Source organism: Macaca fascicularis, chromosome 5 (assembly GCF_037993035.2).
Source record: "Macaca fascicularis isolate 582-1 chromosome 5, T2T-MFA8v1.1".
Classification (NCBI taxonomy): domain Eukaryota; kingdom Metazoa; phylum Chordata; class Mammalia; order Primates; family Cercopithecidae; genus Macaca; species Macaca fascicularis.
In genome coordinates this window covers 94,663,158-94,685,197 of record NC_088379.1, presented here as the reverse complement: position 1 = coordinate 94,685,197, position 22,040 = coordinate 94,663,158, and the positions used below count along the sequence as shown (strand labels likewise).

At 36.8% G+C, this 22,040-nt stretch overlaps 1 non-coding gene across 1 annotated transcript; it reads right to left on the bottom strand.

The window, feature by feature from the left end:
* Window positions 1-20,083: 20,083 nt before the first annotated feature.
* On the bottom strand, window positions 20,084-20,187 carry LOC123573735 (U6 spliceosomal RNA). The gene has a single exon (XR_006698473.1). It is a non-coding gene; the product is annotated as a U6 spliceosomal RNA (small nuclear RNA).
* Between the last annotated feature and the right edge of the window lie 1,853 nt (window positions 20,188-22,040).

Here is a 22,040-nt window from a genome sequence, read left to right as displayed (position 1 = left end):
AATACTGTTCTAAATTTTTGACCTGTATTAATTAATAATTCCTTTTATCACTCTACAGTATATGTATTATTGTTATTCCCATTTTACAGTTGAGGAAACTGGGGCACAAAGAGATTAAGTAACTTGATCAAAGCCACACAACTATTAAGTGGCAAAACTAGGATTTGAACCAACTAGTCTGGCCCAAAAAGCCGTGCTCTTAATTACCATGAAATATCCTTGCATTTACATTCTACTGGTGAAGCAAAACATATTACCATGATATGACATAAAAACAAATAGTCATTTGTGCATATCAGAAATCAAAATGTTAATTAGAAAAAGAGAAGAACTGTACAGATTACTTTTTAAAGCCTGGCTGATGTGTTTAGTAATGCCAGAAACTTCAAAAACTTCAAGGAAAATGTATATTATGAAAACATTATTCATAGATTTCAAACTTTTTTGCACCAAAGCAAACTCATACTAACTTGTTATAACATGTCTGAACAGGATTTAGTCTGAGGCACTAAGAGGTTAAGATCTCAGTTTGAAAAGAGCCCCTTTCAGAGCAACATGAATTCTGTTGAAACTGAAGTAAGAACAAACATCAAATTTATGATGAAGCTTGGGTGGAAGAATGGTGAACTCACTGATGATTTATAAAAAAGTTTATGGCCATGCACGGTGGCTCACACCTGTAATCCCAGCACTTTGAGAGGCCAAGGTGGGAGGATCACCTGAGATCAGGAGTTCAAGACCAGCCTGACCAATATGGTGAAACCCCATCTCAACTAAAAATTCAAAAATTGCCTGGTGGGTGTCTGCAGTCCCACCTACTCAGGAAGCTGAGACAGGAGAATTGCTTGAACCCTATAGGCAGAGGTTGCAGTGAGCCGAGATCATGTCACTGCACTCCAGCCTGGGTGACAGCAAGACTCTGTCTCAAAAAAAAAAGTTTATGGGAACAATGGCCTAAAGAAATCAGCAGTTTACAGATAGATAACTGGTTTTAAGAAGGGATGACACAATGTTGAAGATGAACCCCACAGTGGCAAACCATCCACATTAATTCTTCAGGAAAAAATTAATCTTGTTCGTGCTCTAATTGAAGAGAATTGATTATTAACAGCAGAAACAACAGACAAAACTGTCGACATCTTAACTGGTTCAGCTTACATAATTCTGACTGGAAATTAAAGTTGCGCAAACTTTCCATTCAACAGATGCCAAAACTGTTATGCCTAGATCAGCTGCAGACAAGAGCAGAGCTTTCAAGGGAAATTTAAAGTGAGATCAAAATCGTGACTCATTTTTTAAAAGAACTGTAACAGGAGATGGAACATGACTGAAGACAAAGCACAATCAAAGTAATGGCTACCAAGAGGTGCAAGTGGTCCAGTCAAAGCAAAACCAGTCCATAGCAAAAGTGATGGTAATCATTTCTTGGGATGCTCAAGGCATTTTTCTTGTTGACTTTCTGGATGGCTAGTGAACAATATCATCTGCTTAGGTTGAGAAAATGTGTCAAAGTTTTAGCATTTTAGCAGGAAAAATGCCCAGGAAATCTTCACAACAGAGTCCTTCTCCACCACAACAATGCTCTAGCTCATTTATCTCATCAAACAATAACAATTTTGCAAGATTTTCACAAAGAAATTATTAGGCATCTATCTTAAAGTTCTGATTTGACTTCATTTGACTTCTTTTTGTTTCTTAATCTTGAAAAATCTCTAAAGGGCACATGTCTTTCTTTAGTTAATTATGTCAAAAGACTACACTAAATGGTTAAATTCTCGCATCCTCCAATTCTTTATGAATGGGCTAAATGGTTGGTATCACTTACAAAAGTGTCTTAAACTTAAATGGAGTTTATGTTGAGAAATAGAGTTTCCATTTTTTATTTTTATCTTTTAATTCTTTTTTTTTTCTGCAACCTTGTTGAAGTCCCCTCATACATCATATTTCTTATGGCTCTTTAAGCAAGTTTTATTAAGAAAACAAAAAGCAAGTCTGACCAACTTTTTACATGAAAGAGATTAAAAGATCACTGCATTATGCAAAAATTGACAAATGGGACCTAATTAAACTAAAGAGCTTCTGCACAGAAAAAAAAGTTTACTATCAACAGATTAAACAGACAACCTACGGAGTGAGAGAAAATATTTGTAAACTATGAGACTGACAATCTCACAATAGTCTAATATCCAGAATCTATAAGGAACTTACACAAATTAATAAGCAAAAAACAACCCCATTAAATAGTGGGCAAAGGACATGAACAGACACTTTTCAAAAGAAAGCATACACATGACCAACAAGCATACGAAAAAATGCTCAACATCACTATTATTAGATAAATGAAAATCAAAACCACAATGAGATACCATTTCACAAAAGTTAGAATGGCTATTATTAAAAAGTCAAAAAACAACAGATGCTGGCAAGGTTGCAGTGAAAAGGAAATGCTTATACACTGCTGATGGGAATGTAAATTAGTTCAGTCATTGTGGAAAGCAGTTTGTTGATTTTTCAATGCACTCAGAACAGAATTACCATTTGACCCAGCAATCACATTATTAGGAATATACCCAAAGTAATACAAATCATTCTACCATAAAGACACATGCACTGCAGCACTATTTACAAGAGCAAAGGCATAGAATCAACCTAATTGTCCATCAGTGGTAGACTGGATAAAGAAAATGTGGTACATATACACTATGGAATACTACACAGTCATAAAAAAGAACAAGATCATGTCCTTCATAGCAACATGAATGGAACTGGAGGTCATTGTCCTAAGTGAACTAACATAGGAACAGAAAACAAAACACTGCATGTTCTCATTTATAAGTGGGAGCCAAACATTAAGTACATGTGAACACAAAGAAGGGAACAACAGACACTGGGGCCTACTTGAGGGTGGAAGGTAGGAGGAGGGTGAGGATTGAAAAATGACCTAGTATGTACTATGCTTAGTACCTAGGTGATGAAGTAATCTGTACACCAAACTCCCATGACACACAACTTACCTATATAACAAACCTGCACCTGTACCTCTGAACCTAAAATAAAAGTTAAAAAAATCACTACATCATGAAATGATACTAACTAGAAATAAGATGTTGAGCACATGGGAAATTGGCCAATAAACTATTAATATTTTAGTGTAAACTTATTGTATTAATCCATTCTCATGCTACTATGAAGAAATACCCAAGACTGGGTAATTTATAAAGAAAAGAGGTTTTATTGACTCACAGTTCCGCATTGCTCCGGATACCTCAGGAAACTTACAATTGTGGTGGAAGGCACCTCTTCACACAGCACCAGGAGAGAGAATGAGTGCCAAGCGATTGGGGAAGCCCCTTATAAAACTCAAATCTTGTGAGAACTCACTATCATGAGAACAGCATGGGGGAAACCACCCCAATGATTCAATTATCTCTATATGGTCTCGCCCTTGACATGTGGGGATTATTAGAATTCAAGGTGAGACTTGGGTGAGGACACAGGGCCAAACCATATCAGTTATGTAAACATAATTTTTAGAGAGTGTCCATTTAACTGTAAATATAAACTGTATTCTTCAAATAGGAAAATGTAAAATGTATTTGTCTTAATGATAAAGAAATGTGCTTCCTACAGCTACTAAGTAATTTATTCTTCCTTAGAGGACTTTTGTTATCTTAGAGAATACAATTCTTTTGGCCAAAGGTTTCTAACTAGCCCTCTTAGTAAAATGAAATTATTTTATAAACCAAAACTAGTAGTTGCTTATAACATGTAGGCACAATAAAATGTAAATATTACCATTTATTGATTTGAATATTCCTTTTAAATGGCCTTAAAATTTTGCACCAATATATGCTCAATGCTAAAAAATAATTATTAGATTTTTTAATTGCAATTGCAACTCTGTTCTTCCAGCTTGCTTAAAATTTCTAATTGGGTCATTATTTTAAAACTAAACAAAATATGTTAAGATATAAAAAGCCTTGGCACAGATGTCTATGATGTTAGAGTCCATTTTTTGCTAATATGCCTAAAGGTTATATTTGTGAGTGAACTGAGAGTCCCAAGTGCACTGATGACATATGTTCTTGTAATTAACAATTTACATCTGGTTTCCTGATTCTGTTTTGTACACAGTGCATTGGCAAACTGCTGTGTTTTAATTCATGACCCGTTTAGATTAAATTTAATTGCACTTATCTTTTAATTTCATTATTCTATGGTAAGTGGTATATTATTTTCACAGTTACGCTATTATTTTTTTAGAAATGTTTTATAAGCAATTACAATTTTTGTTAAAAATTTAATATTCAGAAATGGAAGGCAGTTCAATTTTGCATGCAGTAGCAATGCTATAGGCAAAGAAAGAGTGCTTTCAATGACCATTCTTTTTGAAGGTACTAGGACATTACTGGCATATATTTTTAGGAACTGAAACAGGTCAGTCACCAAACTGGTCACAATATTTTTCTAATTGAATGCACATAATAAGATATATTTTTAGAGAAACCATATTTTAAGCCTACAAATGCTTTCTGAATTAAATTCTAAAGAAGATACTTAATATTATACTCTGCAGATTTCTTTTAATAGCTCATTATAAATATTTTATTATTACATTGCTGACTTTTTAAAACATGTGGGTGTCAAGAAAGTGCTGTAAAATGAAACTGACCATTGTGACATTAATACATATCCAGTGAAGCCAGTTAGTGATTTCGATTTCCTGAGCAAAATAGCTTCATTACTTGATCCCAAACAAGTATCATTTCATTTCGTATTAGAAAAAAAACTTCGTTTCGTTAAAGACATGTTGTAATCATATTAATCTTGATTTATTATGCAAGCCTTTCTATAGATAAAATAAACAGTTTTTTCTTCAAAAGTGATAACTTTGGTCGTAAGACAGGTTTCTGTCAACTAGAAATATAAAACATTCAGGTTGTAAAAATAAAATGTGGTAGCTGGTCTTGATATAATTTGAGGTTTGGGGTCTTTTATTTTTGTACATCTGGTACTAGATTAGTCTAAAAATATGAACTGAAATACATTTTAAAGTAGTGTTGAATGGGAGTCAGGGGAGAAGAGAGGCTGCTGTTTTGGTTTTTGTAAGTGAAGAGACTTAATTAACGATATTACTGCCATTGGCAGTTTAGCATTTTCAGCTAAGTCATTTTGGAATAGATTGCCAGTATGCAAAAAGCTTTCACTAACATGGGTAAATTCAAAGCATTGTAAGTTTGAAATAAACTGAACACTTAAAAAAAAAAAAAAAAAAACTAGTTCTAATAACCACTTTTCCACTTTTAAGGCTGGAAAACAGCAATATTAGACCAGTATGATGTTTGAGTCCAGGTTTGAGCAAAGATCTCATCTAGATGTTCAGAAAACTTTGTGAGTTCATTGTCATCATAATCTATTTTTGATGAGTTAGTGACAAGAACAAAATATTATTCTGTCCTCTTCACTTTTCCTTTTTTGCTTAAAAATTTGTCTATTCCAAGAACTATGAACTTATGTTTAGAGGCTATAGTTATTAAGTGTTGACCACTGTGATCACATTGTTGAGCAAATAGAGGGTACAGTGGTAAAAAAAAATCACAAAATCTTGTCCTGCCACTGTGTGACCTGAAGAAGTTTATTCAACCTCTTTAAGCGTTACTTTACCCATCATTAAAAGTAGGACAATAATGGTATCTACTTTACTGAATTATTGTGAAGATCAAATGAGCTATGTAAAGAGTATGAATTAAAGTATAAAGTTCTTATATATTATCTCATTTAAATGTTAATCTCATTTTATTTCAGATTATTATGTATAAAGATGTAGAATGAAATTCATTCACATTATTAGGCATGCAGTGGAAAACCAGAACAGTTCTTGCTCTAAGTCTCCTCACAATTTGAATTTGATTCTTTAACTCTGAAGCTGAGTCCACAGAATAGAAAAAGTTTGTTCTGATTCAGGCTCTGTCCATTTTTAGCTTTGTCCTGACCTTAGCTGGTAACTACCAGCTCTCTCTCCCTGTGTTAAGTAAGACTTTTTAACCTCTGTCTGTATTTTCAGTTTGGATTCTTTTTTAGTAAACTGTCTCTTTAAAGAAGGATTTGAGAAACAATGGCAGAGTTTTACACTTATGATAAAATGTAAATAAACTGTACATTTTGTTTATTTAGAGACTTAGAAGTGAACAATTAAAGTACAAGCCTAAAAAGTAACAAATAGCATGGTCAATTTCACTTGCCATGCCAATCTAGAAGACTATATCCTGTTGGGAGCCTAAAATAGGAGACAGATGGGACTCTGCGGCTCCTAAGCCTAAGGCCTCACGTGCCTCTCACAGTAAAAGGCTCCTCATCAAAATGACTGCGATTCTAATATTTAAAGATACTTTTCTTTCCATATCATATGAGTTTAAGATTAATTCAGTCAAATGAAATTTTCACCTTATGAGCTGATATTAGAATCTAACTTCCACTTCAAGTTTAAAATGATGATTGACCATGTGTGTTTATCTTCTCTCCCCATCCTCCAAATCTTTCTGAAATGGAAGGAAAGAAATTTTTTAAAATTATTAACTCACAAGGACAAAATAAATGGTAGGGGAGACTTCAGGCAACAACATTTCAACAAACTCTCAGAAAATGGAAAGGAGATGGAGCAGAAATAATGAGTTTAACAGAGTGGAAGAAGTGGCAACCTGAAAACCTACGGAGGGGTTTACTCCAGAGAAGAAGTGAACACTTTCGCCCTGTGCCCAGAGAGGTACGGCTACTTCAGATTGAATTACTTTGGTATGAAGTCAGGATCTGAAAATGGGAAACTGACCAAAAAATTGTATACAAAATGCTTGACTGGCCAGTGTGATGATTAATTGTCATCACACTTGTCTGGCTTAAGGAATACCTAGAAACCTGTTTAAGCACGATCTTGGTGTCTGTCTCTGCGTTGTTTTCCAAGGAGATTAGCATGTGAGTCCTGAGTGGACTAGGTGGAGAAGATCCACCCTCAGCGTGGGCAGACATCATCCAATCGGTTGGGGGCCAGGAGAGAACAAACACAGAGGACAGGTGAATGTGTCTTTCAAGCTCCTGGAGCTGGGATAAACTCCTCCTCCGCTTGGATATCAGAAACCCAGGCTCCCTGGCACTTAGACTCCAGGACTTACACCAGCTGCCCCTCACCCCAGATTCTCAGATCTTTGGCCTTGGACAAAGAGTTACACCATCAGCGGCCCTGATGTTGAGACCTTCACACTTGGACTGAGCCATGACGCTGGCATCCCAATTTTCAGACAGCCTGTCTTGGGGATTTCTCAGCCTCCATAATCACATGAGCCAATTCCCCTAAGAAATCCCCTCTCATATATCTGTATCTATTTACATGTATATTCTATTGGTTCTGTCTGTCTGTGGAACTCTGACTAAGACAGCTAGGTTTCCTATTCTACCCCAGGCAAGGAAGCAGCTACCCCTCTTTCGTCCCAGCAACCAACTATCCCTACATCTCCCCTCAATCATTTATTCTCTGGAGAAGATGAATGAAGAAGTTCCAGGCTTAAGGATGCTGTGGAGAGCTGAGGAGAGGAAGGATTTCAAGTAGCAGCATCAAGTGAAAATGTGCACACTGAACTGGGGGAGCCTAGGTATCTTTGATTTTTTGATCATATTTTCCTGGGTTTTAAAAATAATAATAATAATTTATGAAAAGAACTTGATCCCAAAGCAGAATGCAAAATGACTATATAGTATAGCACTAATATGAAAACTTGTATCAAATCATCTTTGTTAATGATGAAAATTACCCTTTATTGAGTGGTTACTATGTGCTAGGCACTTTACATAGGTTTTTTAATTCTCCTAAGTAGGTATTACTATTTCTATTTTCATAGATAAGAAAACTAAAGAGAGACTGTAACTTGCCACATGTCATACAGCCAGTCAGTGATCAAACCAAGGATTTTTTGTTTTGTTTTGTTTTTTGTTTATGAGGCAGAGTCTTGTTCTGTTGCCCAGACTGGAGTGCAGTGGAATGATCACGGCTCACTGCAGCCTCGACATCCTGGGCTCAAGCCATCCTCCTGCCTTTGCCTCCCAAGTAGCCAGGACTACAGGCACGTGCCACCACACCTGGCTAATTTTTAAATTTTTCTGTAGAGCCGAGGTCTCATTTTGTTGCTCAGGCTGGTCTGGGACTCCTGGGCTGAAGAAATCCTCTCTCCTCAGCCTCCCCAAGTGATGGGATTACAGGCATGAGCCACCATACGCACCCAAGATGTTCTTAAATACTATACTTTGCTTCTCTCCTGGCCCTGATCTTGAGTCCCAATTCTAGCAGTGAGGATTTTTTGCCACGTTTAATACCCAAATTTTGATTTCTTTTCTAAATCTGTGAACAGTAGTCTTAAATTGCCCAGAAGTCTTATATTCCCCTGTACATAAATTTTGTCTTAATAACCTGGTAAAATTTGTAATCACTCCAGGGCTAGAATCTAGCTTTTTAACTCTGCAGTGTAGTTAGACTCTATCAGAGACTCCATAAGTCCCATAAAGGGGCAGGTAGAAAAAGACAACAACAACAACAGCAACAACAAATAGCTTTATTTTTATGTTTAATTTTTTTAGAGACAAGGTCTCACTGTGTCACCCAGGCTGGAGTGCAGCAGATGTGATCATAGCTCATTGCAGCCTTGATCAAGCAATCCTCCTACCTCTGCTTCCCAAGTAGGTAAGACTACAGGGGCATGTCACCACACCTGGCTAATTTTTTACAAATTGTTTTTGTAGAGATGGGCTCTCACTATATTGCCTAGACTGGTCTTAAACTCCTGGCCTCCCAAACTGTTGGCCTCCCAAAATGTTGGGATTATAGGTAAGAGCCACTGGGCCCAGTCCAGATGGCCTTTAGAATGGGATTCCGTGTTGGCAAGAATTTGATTCAGCTACTTTGAGCTCCAAAGTGGGAGCAAAATATTTCAATTTTATCACAAAATGTAACACCTAGAGACTGAATGAGACAAATGAGACTGAACTGAGGCATATGAGAAGTAGCCTGGAGTAGCCTTTCTCAGTGTTTTTTACCCTGGAGGAATTCTTGAAATAATTTTCCAGTATCAGGAAATCCTTATATAAATGTTCTTATATCTGCTAATCACAGAATATTACTGTGATCATAAGTAATAGATACAATAATCCAATAATTTTCAATCCTTTTTTGAGAAACAAATTATCTTTTTCTGTGGACACCTTATTAGCTTAGTCTTTCCGTGTGCTTCTCCCTCCCCATAAAAGACATCAACCCTAACATAAATTGGTAGAAGAGGTTAAAAAAAACTTAGTTTTCCTTTTATTTTTATTTACTACTTGATTTTTAAACCATACCCAAAGTTTAGTCCAAGTTCTCCAAGAAACCAAGATTGGATTTTAACAGGCAAGGATTTTATTATGGGAAATACCTTAGAGAGAAAACCCAAGGGAGACTGGAGGCCTGGGAGAGCCATTGGACCGCGAAGCATGTAGGACCCCAAGTGAAGGGAGAAGGAAGAAAGGTGAGTTGTTAGTAGCCTCGACTGCCATGAAGTCTGAGGAAGGGTTAGCAAGGCTATCAGGGAGCCAAAGTCAGCCGTCATGGGGGTCCAATGACATGCAGAAATGGCCTGCTCTAGCATTCCTCCTGCACTCAGTCATCGGCCAGAAGCAGTCCCTGGGAAGCGTGGCCTTACCACCAACCACGCGATGGAGTGCAGAGCACAGTGGCGGGCCTGAGTTCTCTGTAGGTGGAGGGCTGCAAGCTGCATTCTCATGGCTTCTGCATCTCAGAAAGCCTAAAGGTTTGTCATCAACTCCTACTCTACAAGCAGCTGAGAAGGTACGCTGTGTGCTATATGGTAGATCAAAGTTTGTTTCCCCTATTTAAAACTAAAAATGACTTTTTCCCCAAACTGTCTCAAAAAAAAAAAAGTCGTTTAGCTTACATTTCTTCAAAGTAATATTTTACTTTCTTTTTCATAAGTTATTAAAAGACATATAAGGCAAATATAATAAATTTCTGTTAACTAGCAAGTTTAAGCCAAAAAGTCGTAATTTACTTTTTCTAAAGGTAGGCTTGATTGATTTAATTTGAATAAAAGTTATGTGAGAACAGCACACGCTGGGACCTGTGTGGGGAGAGGGGAGGGACAGCATCAGGAAGAACTGCTAGTGGGTGTTGGGCTAATACCTGGGTGACGGGCTGATCTGTGCAGCAAACCACCATGGCACATGTTTACCTATGTAACAAACCTGCACATCCTGCACAGGTACCCCAGAACTTAAAATAAAAGTTGATTTAAAAAAAATGTTATGTTGATTTAGTTAATATTATTTACAACATGAAAATTAGACAATGCAATTAGTACAACTATTAAAACCATAAGCCAACAGAATATGAATAAACGTATACCCTAAGACACACTTTTTAATAAAGCTTTCAAAAAATTACTTTCTTCCTGAGTAACATGATTAAGCTCAAGTATAAGACTAGCAGTTGCGATCATAATTATTATAGATGTGTTGAATTTTTATATCTCCTCTATATGCCTATGCATAAAATTTGTTATTTTTGAAACCAGAAATAAAGAACAAAGTAACTTGAAACTTGTGCTATTTTTCTGCTGTAAAAAATACAATTCTGGATCAAACTTGAGATAAACACACATGGATGACATTTCAACTAAAATGAGTTGATATTTTTCCTTGCTCATGATGATTGTTAAACAAGTCAAACTTGTTCACATAGGTAACGAATTGAAAAAACTGCAGCAGAATGCTTATTGCTTTCCTGTCACTAGCAGGATACTCTTCATTCACAGAAATCCAGAAGTTGGCTAGGAGCAGATCAGTCAGCCTTATCTTGACTGCATGATCAGATGGCAGCTTACTAAGTTATTTTTCCTCTTTCAAAGTCATGTTATCAGACTGTAGAGTAGTAGTAGAAGATTCAGAGAAAAGGTCTTTCACCTTTGTGTTAAAAGAAAAAATACAGAGCCATTTTGTTCTGTGGTTCTTCAAGGTGGCTTTCTATAAAATTTAACTCTTACTAATATCTTTTGTCATTCTTAACCAAGTAGCAGTGAGAAAATTTTAAAATTTCCCATTGCAGTATAATTTTTCTAAGAATTCAGATTCATATAAATCAAAGAATCTTGTCACTTGAAGTCATACTACTTTCTCCAAGGTCTTATAGGTACTCATTCAACTGGTTCATGTGATGAAAAATATTTGCTAAGTAGTTCATTGCTGTAGCCACCACCTTCTTATTCAAAATACTCAGCAAAAGCTGGCCTACCTTGAAAATACTCATGCAATCCAATCCATAAAGCATACTGTTGCAAATCCTTCCTCTGCTAAGCCACAGATTTCTATATGTAGCAGATGTATGTAATCTTTGCCCACATAATAACACAATTTTTAAAACATTATGGCATGAATTGGTCTTTATTTAACAAAGTCAACCATTTTGTAGTATTATTCAGAACTTTTATCACTTCATCTACAGGGGTATGTCTCTGTGAAGAAAGTAATATGTTGTGACAACCTCAGATCCAAGACATTCAACAAACCCAGGCACAAGCAATATGAAGAAAATTATAGCAAGGCACAAATCAAATTTCCCCAAACTAATGATAAAGAGAAGATCCTAGCAACCAGAGAAGAAAGCCTTGTTACACACACAGGAACAAAGGTGAGGATGACTTCAGACTTCTCATCATAAAGAATGCATGTGGGAACTAGAACAAATTATTACAGTTCTGTCCTGGTTGAGAAATGACACATGTTTCAGAAATTCGTGCCAAGAGCAAATGATAAAGAACAAGACTCCCAGGTGTCTCATGATATTCTTCCTTTTATCATTCCTTAATTCCCTAAGTATCCTGTGACTTTCCTTGAAGCTAGGCAGAGAGCTTCCTTCAGGTCTTTATATTCCCATTGCCAATATGTGTTCCAAAAAAAAAAAAAAAAGAACACTACTGGGAAGTCATCACCAGGAAAAGAAAAAGACCGTTATCATTCTCCCTTTACTTTTATGCTACCTGTGGATTTTTATACCCACATTGTAAGATATCTATGGAGTGTAAAAACACTTAATAGTTCTAATAGACGTAAGTGGAAGAAGTAAAAAGTTCACATGTATGTTAGATACCCAGTTTATCCCTTACATTTTAATAGTCCTCAATGAATAAGCTAATTCAGATAATAAAATACTTCTTTATAGTTATATAAGGGAATTATAAAGTCATCCCATTTTGATTACACAAAATGTGAGAAATTACTATATTGTGTGTTTGTGTGTGTTTAACTATGCAATACTATTTACTATGTGCTAAGCATGGCTCTAAGCACTTTACATATACTAATTCGCTTAATCCTCATACCAATCCTGAAGCAGGTCTTATGATTCTCTTCATTTTATAAGCAAGGATACAGAGATGGAGGGTAAGATCACGTGACCAGTGTGTGACAGAACGAGAATTCCAACCCAGGCAGTCAGAATCCATAGTCCACGTTCTTTACCACCTCACTATTTTGCCTTTCTACAACACAGTGTTAAATAGGGACAGAACACTGTGAAAACTAAGTTTAGGATGCTAGCCAAGCAAGAGAAAAACCAAAGTGGCCCCTTGCCAATCAGATGTTGTTTTGCTGCATCTGAAGCAACAAGACTTCTAGACATCTTTTTGTGGGAGTTTTAGTACAATTCCATTTTCCCAGGCTCTGGTTTTGTAACCTTGAATAGCCAAGGGGGGAAAAATAGAGTAGCTAAAAGAATTATATAGTTGCCTTCTCGTTTGTGTTACTATAAGATGGTTTAACATATGTGAACTTTATTTTTAACAGTTCAACTTGAACAACAAAAAATAGCAAGGTTGGAATTATGTTTTCCTTAGATAACAAGTCTGTTTCATATTTTGGGAAAACTCTCGTTAGATATTTCATATCCTCTTTCTATCAACTAGTGATTTGAGCAATGTCCGCTACGGGTAAAGGATGGTGATGGAGTGAACCTTGAGCACAATTCTAGTTCCAGAGAAACTTTTCTTCCAGATTGAACTTTTGTGTGCCTAAATAAAACTAGTTCTTCCTTCTGGAAGCCAAATAATTTTCCTTGCTACCCCAGAAATAATCACAATTTTGTATTTTTTTTTTTTTTTAGATGGAGTCTTGCTCTGTTGCCCAGACTGGAGTGCAGTGGCACAGTCTCAGCTCACTGCAACCTCCGCCTCCCAGTTTCAAGCAATTCTCCCACCTCAACCTCTTGAGCAGCTGGGATTATCGGAGTCTGCCACCACACCGGGCTAATTTTTTACATTTTTTTTAGTATAGACAGGGTTTCACCATGTTGGCCCACCTGGTCTCAAACTCCTGACCTCAGGTGATTCGCCCGCCTCGGCCTCCCAGAGTGCTGGGATTACAGGCGTGAGCCACCACACTGGGCCCAATTTTGTATTCTTTTACATATATATGGATGCTCTATCCATCAAAATAGTATTTTCTTTATTGTGAGCATATGATTGGGATTCCATTATGAGTGACATAGTATTAATCTCATATTTCCAACTCCTAAAACTATGCCTGGAACACAAGGGATACTTAATAGTTGCTGAATTAATAAGTAACAGGAGAGTGGCAAAGGGAAGGGAGAAATTGGCCATTGTGTCTTGTTTAAAATACACAAACAAGTAAAATTTATTTGTATACCTTTATCATTCGTATAAATATACAAATTTGGTGAATAATAAAAGCTTTTTAATGCTCTAACACTATGCGTTAAGTAACATTTTATTTCAGTCAATATTATTCTATCTACTCTTTTACATTAAAGAAATGCTATTTCTGCAAAGACATGGAATCAACCTAAACGCCTATCAGTAACAGACTGGATAAAGAAAACGTGGTACATATACACCATGGAATACTACGCAGCCATAAAAATGAACAAGATTATGTCTTTTGTGGGAACATAAATGGAAGCCATTATCCTTAGCAAATTAATGCAGAGACAGAAAAACAAATACCATATGTTCTCACTTATAAGTGGAAACTGGCCAGACATGATGGCTCACGCTTGTAATCCCACCACTTTGGGAAGCCAACGTGAGTGGATTACTTGAGCTCAGGAGTTTGAGACCAACTTAGGCAACATGGTGAAACCCTGTCTCTACAAAAAATACACAGATTAGCCAGGCATGCTGGCACATGCGAGTAGTCCCAGCTACTTGGGAGGCTGATGTGGGAGGATTGCTTGAGCCTGGGAGGTCAAGGCTGTAGTGAGTTGAGATTGCAAAACTGCACTCCAGCCTGGACAACAGAGTGAGACCCTGTCTCAAAAAATAAAAATAAAATAAATAAGTAGAAGCTAAATAATAAGAACTCATGGACACAAAGAAGGGAATAAGAGACACTGAGGCCTACTTGAGGATGGAAGGTGAGAGGAGGGAGAGAAGCAGAAAAAATAACTATTGGGTACTGGGCTCATTACCTGGATGATGAAATAATCTGTACAACAAACCCCCATGACATGACTTTACCTATATAACAAACCTGCACATGTACCCTGAACCTAAAATAAAAGTTTTTTAAAAAAGGAAATGCTATTTCCTTCTAAAATTTCAGGGTCAATATAAACTAAGATGTCGAAGTGAGAACTCAATCCTTAGTGTTCATTGATTTTCACTGACTGACAATATATTAGCCATAATAGATCCAAGCTAGATACATTAAAAACGGCCCTTAAAAAAACCTTAGGCTGTGCTTGGATAAATAGTAACTACAAATGGGAGAAGTGAGTGTGAAAGTGGAAGATGTCAGAATGAGAGAAAATACCACGTTTTACTTCAGAATATTTTCTAGAGCCAACTTTGACCAATACTTGCCCAAATCATCCACTGTTTGCCACCGAGCATCTTTCTCCCTCCAGAAACATAATGGTTTCAAAGTTTATTTGAAGACCACCCTCTCCCTTTCTCAGCCATGCTGTTTAGAAGGGACTGCCCCCAACCAAAGCGTGAGGGCTGTGGGCCCTAACTGAGTTAAGCCGGGCAGTCTGACCTATCCCTCTGACCATAGCTCAGGCTTAATACACACATAAGTAATCAGAGTCCATCAGGCAAGAGGAGACACTTGCTGGAGGTGGTTTTGATGGTATGAGATCACAGGGTCTTGGAGCTTTTCAATAGCTGCCTGTGGTAAAAGGAGCCAGCCTGGGGATAAAGTTGACTTAGAAGGAATGCTGACCTCACAGATGGCCCCCAGGAATATGATTAGAGTCCTAAATCAAGCCACACCTAACACCAAACTTTCCTCTGGGGTATTGAGTCTAGTGCTAAATAAAGGTTCTCATTCCTTTCAGGCCACTGTGAGTTGGATTATGACATTTGCATTATAAAGAGTCATAATGAATCCAACCCTCCAAGTCAAAGAGTCATAATGAATCCAACCCTCCAAGTCAGGCTTCTTTTCAAAAAGAAGCATGATGTGGAGAAAATGTGATGGTCATTCTAAAGAACAGTAATGGTCAGGCATGGTGGTTCATGCCTGTAATCCCAGTGCTTTGGGAGGCCAAGGCAGGAGGATCGCTTGAGACCAGGAGTTTGAGACCAGCCTGGGAAACATAGTAAGACTTCATCTCTACCAAAAAAAACCCCTTTTTTTAAAAATAGCTAGGCATGGTGGTGTGCGCCTGTAATCTCAGCTACTTGGGAGGCTAAGGCAAGAGGATCGCTTGAGCCCAGGAGTTCGAAGTTGCAGTGAGCTATGATGGTGCTGTTATGTCATCTACATAATGATATTTTAATCAGTGATGGAACACATATAGGGCAGTGGTTTCATAAGATTATAATGGAGCTGAAAAAGTCATATCACATAGTGACACTGTAGCCATGTAACATTGTTATGGTACAATGCATTACTAATGTGTTTGTGGTGATATTGGTATAAACAAACCTACTCTGCTGATAGTCATATAAAAGTATAGCACAAACAACTATGCATAATACATAATACTGAATAATAAACAACCATGTTACTGGTTTATCTATTTATTATACTATAATTTTTGTTATTTTAGAGTGTACTCATTCTTTTTTTAAAAATGTTAACTGTAAAACAGCCCTAGGCGGGTCCTTCAGGAGATATTCCAGAAAAAAGGCATTGCTATCATAGGAGATGACAGCTCTATGTGTGTTATTACCCATAAAGACCTTCCAGGAGGACAAGTGGAAAATTGTAATATTGATGATCCTGACCCTGTGTAAGCCTAGGTTCATGTGTGTGTTTGTGTCTTTGTTTTTAACAAAAGTTTAAAAAGTAAATAAATAATTTTGAAAATAGAAAAAAAGCTTATAGAAGGATATAAAGCAATAAAATAATTTTGTATAACTGTACAGTGTGCTTATGTTTTAAGCTAAGTGTTATTACAAAGGAGTCAGTTTTTTAAGTTAAAAATTTATAAAGTAAAAAAGTTACAGTAAGCTAAGCTGAATTTATTCTTAGAGAAAAAGAATAAATTTTTAAAATAAATTTAGTGTAGCCTAAGTGCGCAGTGTTTATGAACTGTACAGTAGTGTACAGTAATGTCCTAGGCCTTCCCATTCACTCACCACTCACTTATTAACTCACCCAGCAACTTCCAATCCTGCAAGCTCCACTCATGGTAAGTGTCCTATACAGGTGTACCATTTTTTAAAATATTTTGTACTGTATTTTTACTGTACTTTTTCTATGTTTAGATACACAAATACTGACTCTTGTATTACAACAGTAACAAGCTGTGCAGGTTTGTAACCTAGGAGCCATAGGCTACACCACATAGCCTAGGTGTGTAGTAGGCTATACCATCTAGGTTTGTGTATGATGTTCACACAATGACAAAATTACTAATGACACATTTCTCAGAACATATTCCCATCATTAAGTGATGCATTGAGGCAGGAGATTAGGGTCTGGAGGCAGGGAACCTAAGGCCGATTCACACTGACTTCCTAGAACTAAATCAAGAGGAAAACCCCAACTTTCCATGCCCAAGTAAAGAAAGGATCAGAGACTACTCCCTTTCCACCCCCACCTTTTCTGTGTGGCAGATGAAAAACTGAAAGTACCTCTGATTGGTCCCGTCCCACAACCAATCACGTTGGTTATGGGCCAAGTCTTCTTTTGCATAGGAGTATAACTTTGTAACTTCACTTCAGCCTCTGATTGGTCACTTTCTGCAACTAATCAGACTGATCGCGGGCCACTACTTCATTTACATATGGAGTACACCAAGTAACCAATGGGAAACCTCTAGAGGGTAGTTAATCCCCAGAAAAATCTGTAACCAGGCCCTTGAGCCACTTGCTGAGGCCCACTCCCACCCTGTGGAGTGTGCTTTCATTTTCAGTAAGTCTCTGCTTTTGTTGTTTCATTCTTTCCTTGCTTTGTTTGCACGTTTTGTCCAATTCTTTGTTCAAAATGCCAAGAACCTGAACACAATAGCTAGAGTTGAGAAATACTATTTTTAATTATGTAATGATGCTGTTATTTTTCCAATTTGAAAAATGCATTGACTTGTTTTTTTGAGAAGAACGATAATGGGCAGAGTTGTTTGTGCAAAAATTGCATTGTACTTTTTCAAAATTACCTGACATTGAAATACATTCAAAGTAATTGGATAGAATAAATGCTTAACCTTTTGCACTACAAAGTCAAGAAGATGAATTATGTGTATATGGATCTATGAACTCTAATAGTGTGTTTTATCCCTCTTCCCCTTGCCCTAGGCACAGCTCTCTGAGAGGCTTAAACTATGTTAAAAATAAAAACGTAAAAAAAATAGAAAAGTAATTCAAACTGACAACTGAATGCCCTATTTTCTAGTTTTTACTTTTCAATAAGAGGTAGGGGTGTTTCAGGTTTTGTAGACTAGAGCTTGTCAATTTTGGTTAAGTTCAAATCCAGTTTTTCTAGTTGAAAAGTGAAATTAGAGATCATTAGGTTAGTGTTAGATTTTTTAAACGAAATTTGTTATTTACAGTGGAAAAAATTAAATCTTAATATAATGCTAATTTTCAAGGTGACTGATTTAGGATGTGCTTCACATGTTCACTGTTTCTCTCCCCACCATTTGATTTTTCTCCATTGCCATAGTTAAAATCCAGCACAAGGAGAAGGGGATCATTCAATGTAGACAATGGGTTTCTCCTCTCTCCTTTTCCCTTTCAATTCCCTTTTTTTCTTGTTCCTATTCTATTTTCCTCTTTCCCTCATCTTCCCACTCTCCCTCCCTTTCCTGTATGTCTCCTTTTCCTTTAGTCAAAGGGAGAGAAGCAGAATTGGTATCTGGAAGTAGTAAAATGTAATGATGGAAGTAGGGATTTCATTATCACCATCACTAAGTTTTGTCACCACTGAAAGCTACTAGAAATACTCTGCACTTGCCATTCTTATTTTTCATCTGTTATCTCCTATTTAATATTTTTAAACTGTAAAAGGTTATGGTCATACAGAACAGCACATAACACATATATGCAGTTTATTCACTGCCATTAACTCTTCAACTGACTAGCCTTTGGATACTACACCCTTCCCTCTGATGATCTGGCTCTGACAAGGGTCACAGTAACTTAATTGTAATTACTATGTTGATCACTACATTTTATTTTTCCGAGTCCCATTTTGTTCCTTTTCAAATCTGCTTTATCTTTTTAAGTCTCTCCTATTCTTTGCTCATATTTTAAAATCTCCATTTAAAATAAATTTTGTGACTAGGCGCAGTGGCTCATGCCTGTAATCCAAGCACTTTGGGAGGCCGAGGTGGGTGGATCACCTGAGGTCAGGAGTTCGAGACCAGCCTGGCCAACCTGGCGAAACCCTGTCTCTACTAAAAATACAAAAATTAGCCAGCAGTGGTGGCGCACACCTGTAATCCCAGCTACTCAGGAGGCTGACACAGGAGAATCACCCGAACCCAGAAGGCAGAGACTGCAGTGAGCCAAGAGTGCACCAGTGCACTCCAACCTGGGCAACAGAGCAAGACTCTGTCTCAAAAAAATAAAATAAATTAAATTATACTAGTTTTGACACTTTTTATATTCTATACCTAAACTTTTGCTACTTTTACATTCACTACACAATAAATCCAGGAACTGCAGTCTAAGCAGATCTGATTCTGCTTTCCGCTGTTCTTGCTGGTGCTTACTCACAGTGCTTTGTGAGCTCTTGTTCTCTGGAGGTTTATCCATGGAAATTCTTTGAGGCCCATATAAAAGTTGTGTTCCTTCAGAGATGATTTGGGTTTACTCCTACCAATCTCCTGCAAGCACTACCATCTTAAATTAAATGCTCAGCTTGACGGTTTGGGAACAACACCTAGAGTTAAGTTCACAGTGCAAATCTACCTGCAGTCAGGCTCCCATTTTCAAATTCTCAGGCAAGATGTTTTTATTCCTCCCACCAAAAGCCAAGCTTAAGACAAGAACATTGTCTTGCTGCCTCTCCTGTACTACAAGTTTATTTTTAATTCTTTTTCACTGTGTAGTCTTTTGTGGTCTCAACCTTCTAGGAGACTTCCTCCTGGAGTTCCATCTTGAACAGGCTCTAAATTATAGTTCCCCAGTAACTCCCACAGCCATCAAAACAGAATCTGAAAATTACCAGGATTGGGCAGATAACTTCCAGTCAAAAGCCAGCTTGGGTATTCACTTACCTCCTAGTCTACCCACTTTTTTTTTGGTTGTTTTATATTCCAAAAAAAGTAAACTTTTACTGAAAAAAAAGCACAAAGCAGTGCAAATATTCTGAGTATAGGTGAAAGCTTAATGAATTTTTCACAACTGAATACTTCTACATAACCGCCACCTAAATCAAGAGAAGGAACATTAGCAATCCTTCCTTCAATATCCTTTGCAGCCACTAACTCTATCAAGAATAATTATACTCTGACTTCTAACAGAGGCAAGTTATATGTGTACGTGTGTGTGTTTGTATTTTATATAAAATGGCAATGACTTTAACTTCCACTTGTTTTAATCTGTGCAGATTCTATACTCTTTTGTCAGCTCAGTGATGCATTTAAAATGATAGTGTTTTCTCTTTTTTAAAATTTAATTTACAGGGGCCATGCTAGTCTTCTCTGTATTGTTACAATTTTAGTATATGTGCTGCCAAAGTGAGCACTTTTTAAATATTTTATCTAGCATTTTTAGTTGTTTTCAGCACAAGGGTCATTCAAGGAATCTAATCTTCTGTACGGGTGGTCAATGACTTTCTTGTTGTTAAATCCAATCGACTTTTCTTAGTCCTCCTTTTACTTGTTCTCTGTGTATCCCTTCTTTTTCCTGAAATGCACTCTTCCCTGGCTTCCATGAGCCCACACTCCTAGACAGTCTCTTATTGCATTGATTTTATTAAGCAATTATTTACTATAGTTACTTGAATAAATGATGCTTTCCTACTCCTTTATTGTAAATTCTTTGATAATAGAACTTTTATCTTAATCTTGTATATAGTGCTTAATATTGTGCTAATTCGTTCAATCAACCAATATTTATTGAACATTTTCTATCTGCCAGGACTGTTCAGGGACTGTGTAACAAAATTGCCAAGGCATTTAAAGTCCCTGCTGTCCTGGACCTTATATTTGTTAGGGTACATTGTAGGTATTCAAAAAAGTGCTAAAATGAATGATAAAATGAAGAGTAGCAAGAGCAAAGAAAAGAGGGAAACTGTCAGCCACAAGAGGGTAAGGTTATGTTTAGAAGAACGGCAATAAAAATGGTCTCAAGAGAAAGTGTTAAAATTATCTGCCTAAGGTGAGTATTCTAGAACCAAATCTAGGTTTAGAGTGTCAGATAGTGCCCACGATGAGAATAAGCTGGCTTAACTGGAGTAGGGAAATTTAGAAATAGGAAGCTAAACAATCTCCAACTGCTTTTGAATACCTTGCTTTTTATTACAGCTCTGCTATATGTACATACCTCATTTAAGGGCTTTGACAAATAAGTGAAGATGAAGACAATGATTGTAAGAAGTACATTTCATCATTCTCCTTCTCCAAGCTTCTCCATCAAAGGACAGAGACCTTTCTCTCTCTCTGCATTTCAAATCCCTCTTTTATTACTTCTTCGAACATTTACACTTCTGCTTTTCACTTATGTGTGTCTTCTCATTGTTAATTTCTATCTCTGGGTTCTCTGAGGCTATCTTTCTTTCTTCTCTGTGTTTTTCTATTTATATTCCCTTCACTTTTTTCCTTCCCATCACTCCTATGCGTTTATTTGTCTTGGTAAACACTTTAATTGTAGGTACTGAAAGTTCAATTCTTGACATTTTAACTTCTTACATTCTTCTTCAGTGATCATAGCCAGTTTCATGATTTAAACTAGCAACTCTATGTGGCTGAATTCCAAATCTGACTTTCTAGCTCCAACCTTTCTTTCTCTTTTGTCAATCTAGTCAACTACCTCATCAAGAGTTTATGAATGCCTGCTGTATTAGTTGAATTTCAATGTTCTATGCAACATCATAAAAGTTCACAGCATATGAACATTCTTACCAACATTTGCTAGGTAGATGGCTCTTGACTTTGTGCAATGTATCTTGCTGACAAAGGCTAGCATTTTCATAATCTGCATTCCTGTCCCCCACAAGTCACCACACAGAATTTGAAAAATAAACATCAGCGGCTTTAAAAAGTGCTTTGCTTAAATAAAAATTCTTAAGAATTTAAGCCTTTACCTACTTTGTGTTTGTTTTGGTCTGTGATGCTTTGGCTTTCATAAAAAAAACCCTAAAGGAATCGTATGATTCTGTTGACATGTATAGTGTGCATTGCAAAGCAGAATTTATTAAAGTGAAAAAGTGTAAGCTTTTGGTAAATGAGCTCTATTTTAAGATTAGCACTCTAAATCTGGTATTTATTCATTGTAAATATGAAATTACAGATAAATAATAAGAGAAGATTGACTCTATGTCCTAAAAATGCTAAAATGTTGAAATAAACTTTCCTGACTAGTAGATATATGGACTAA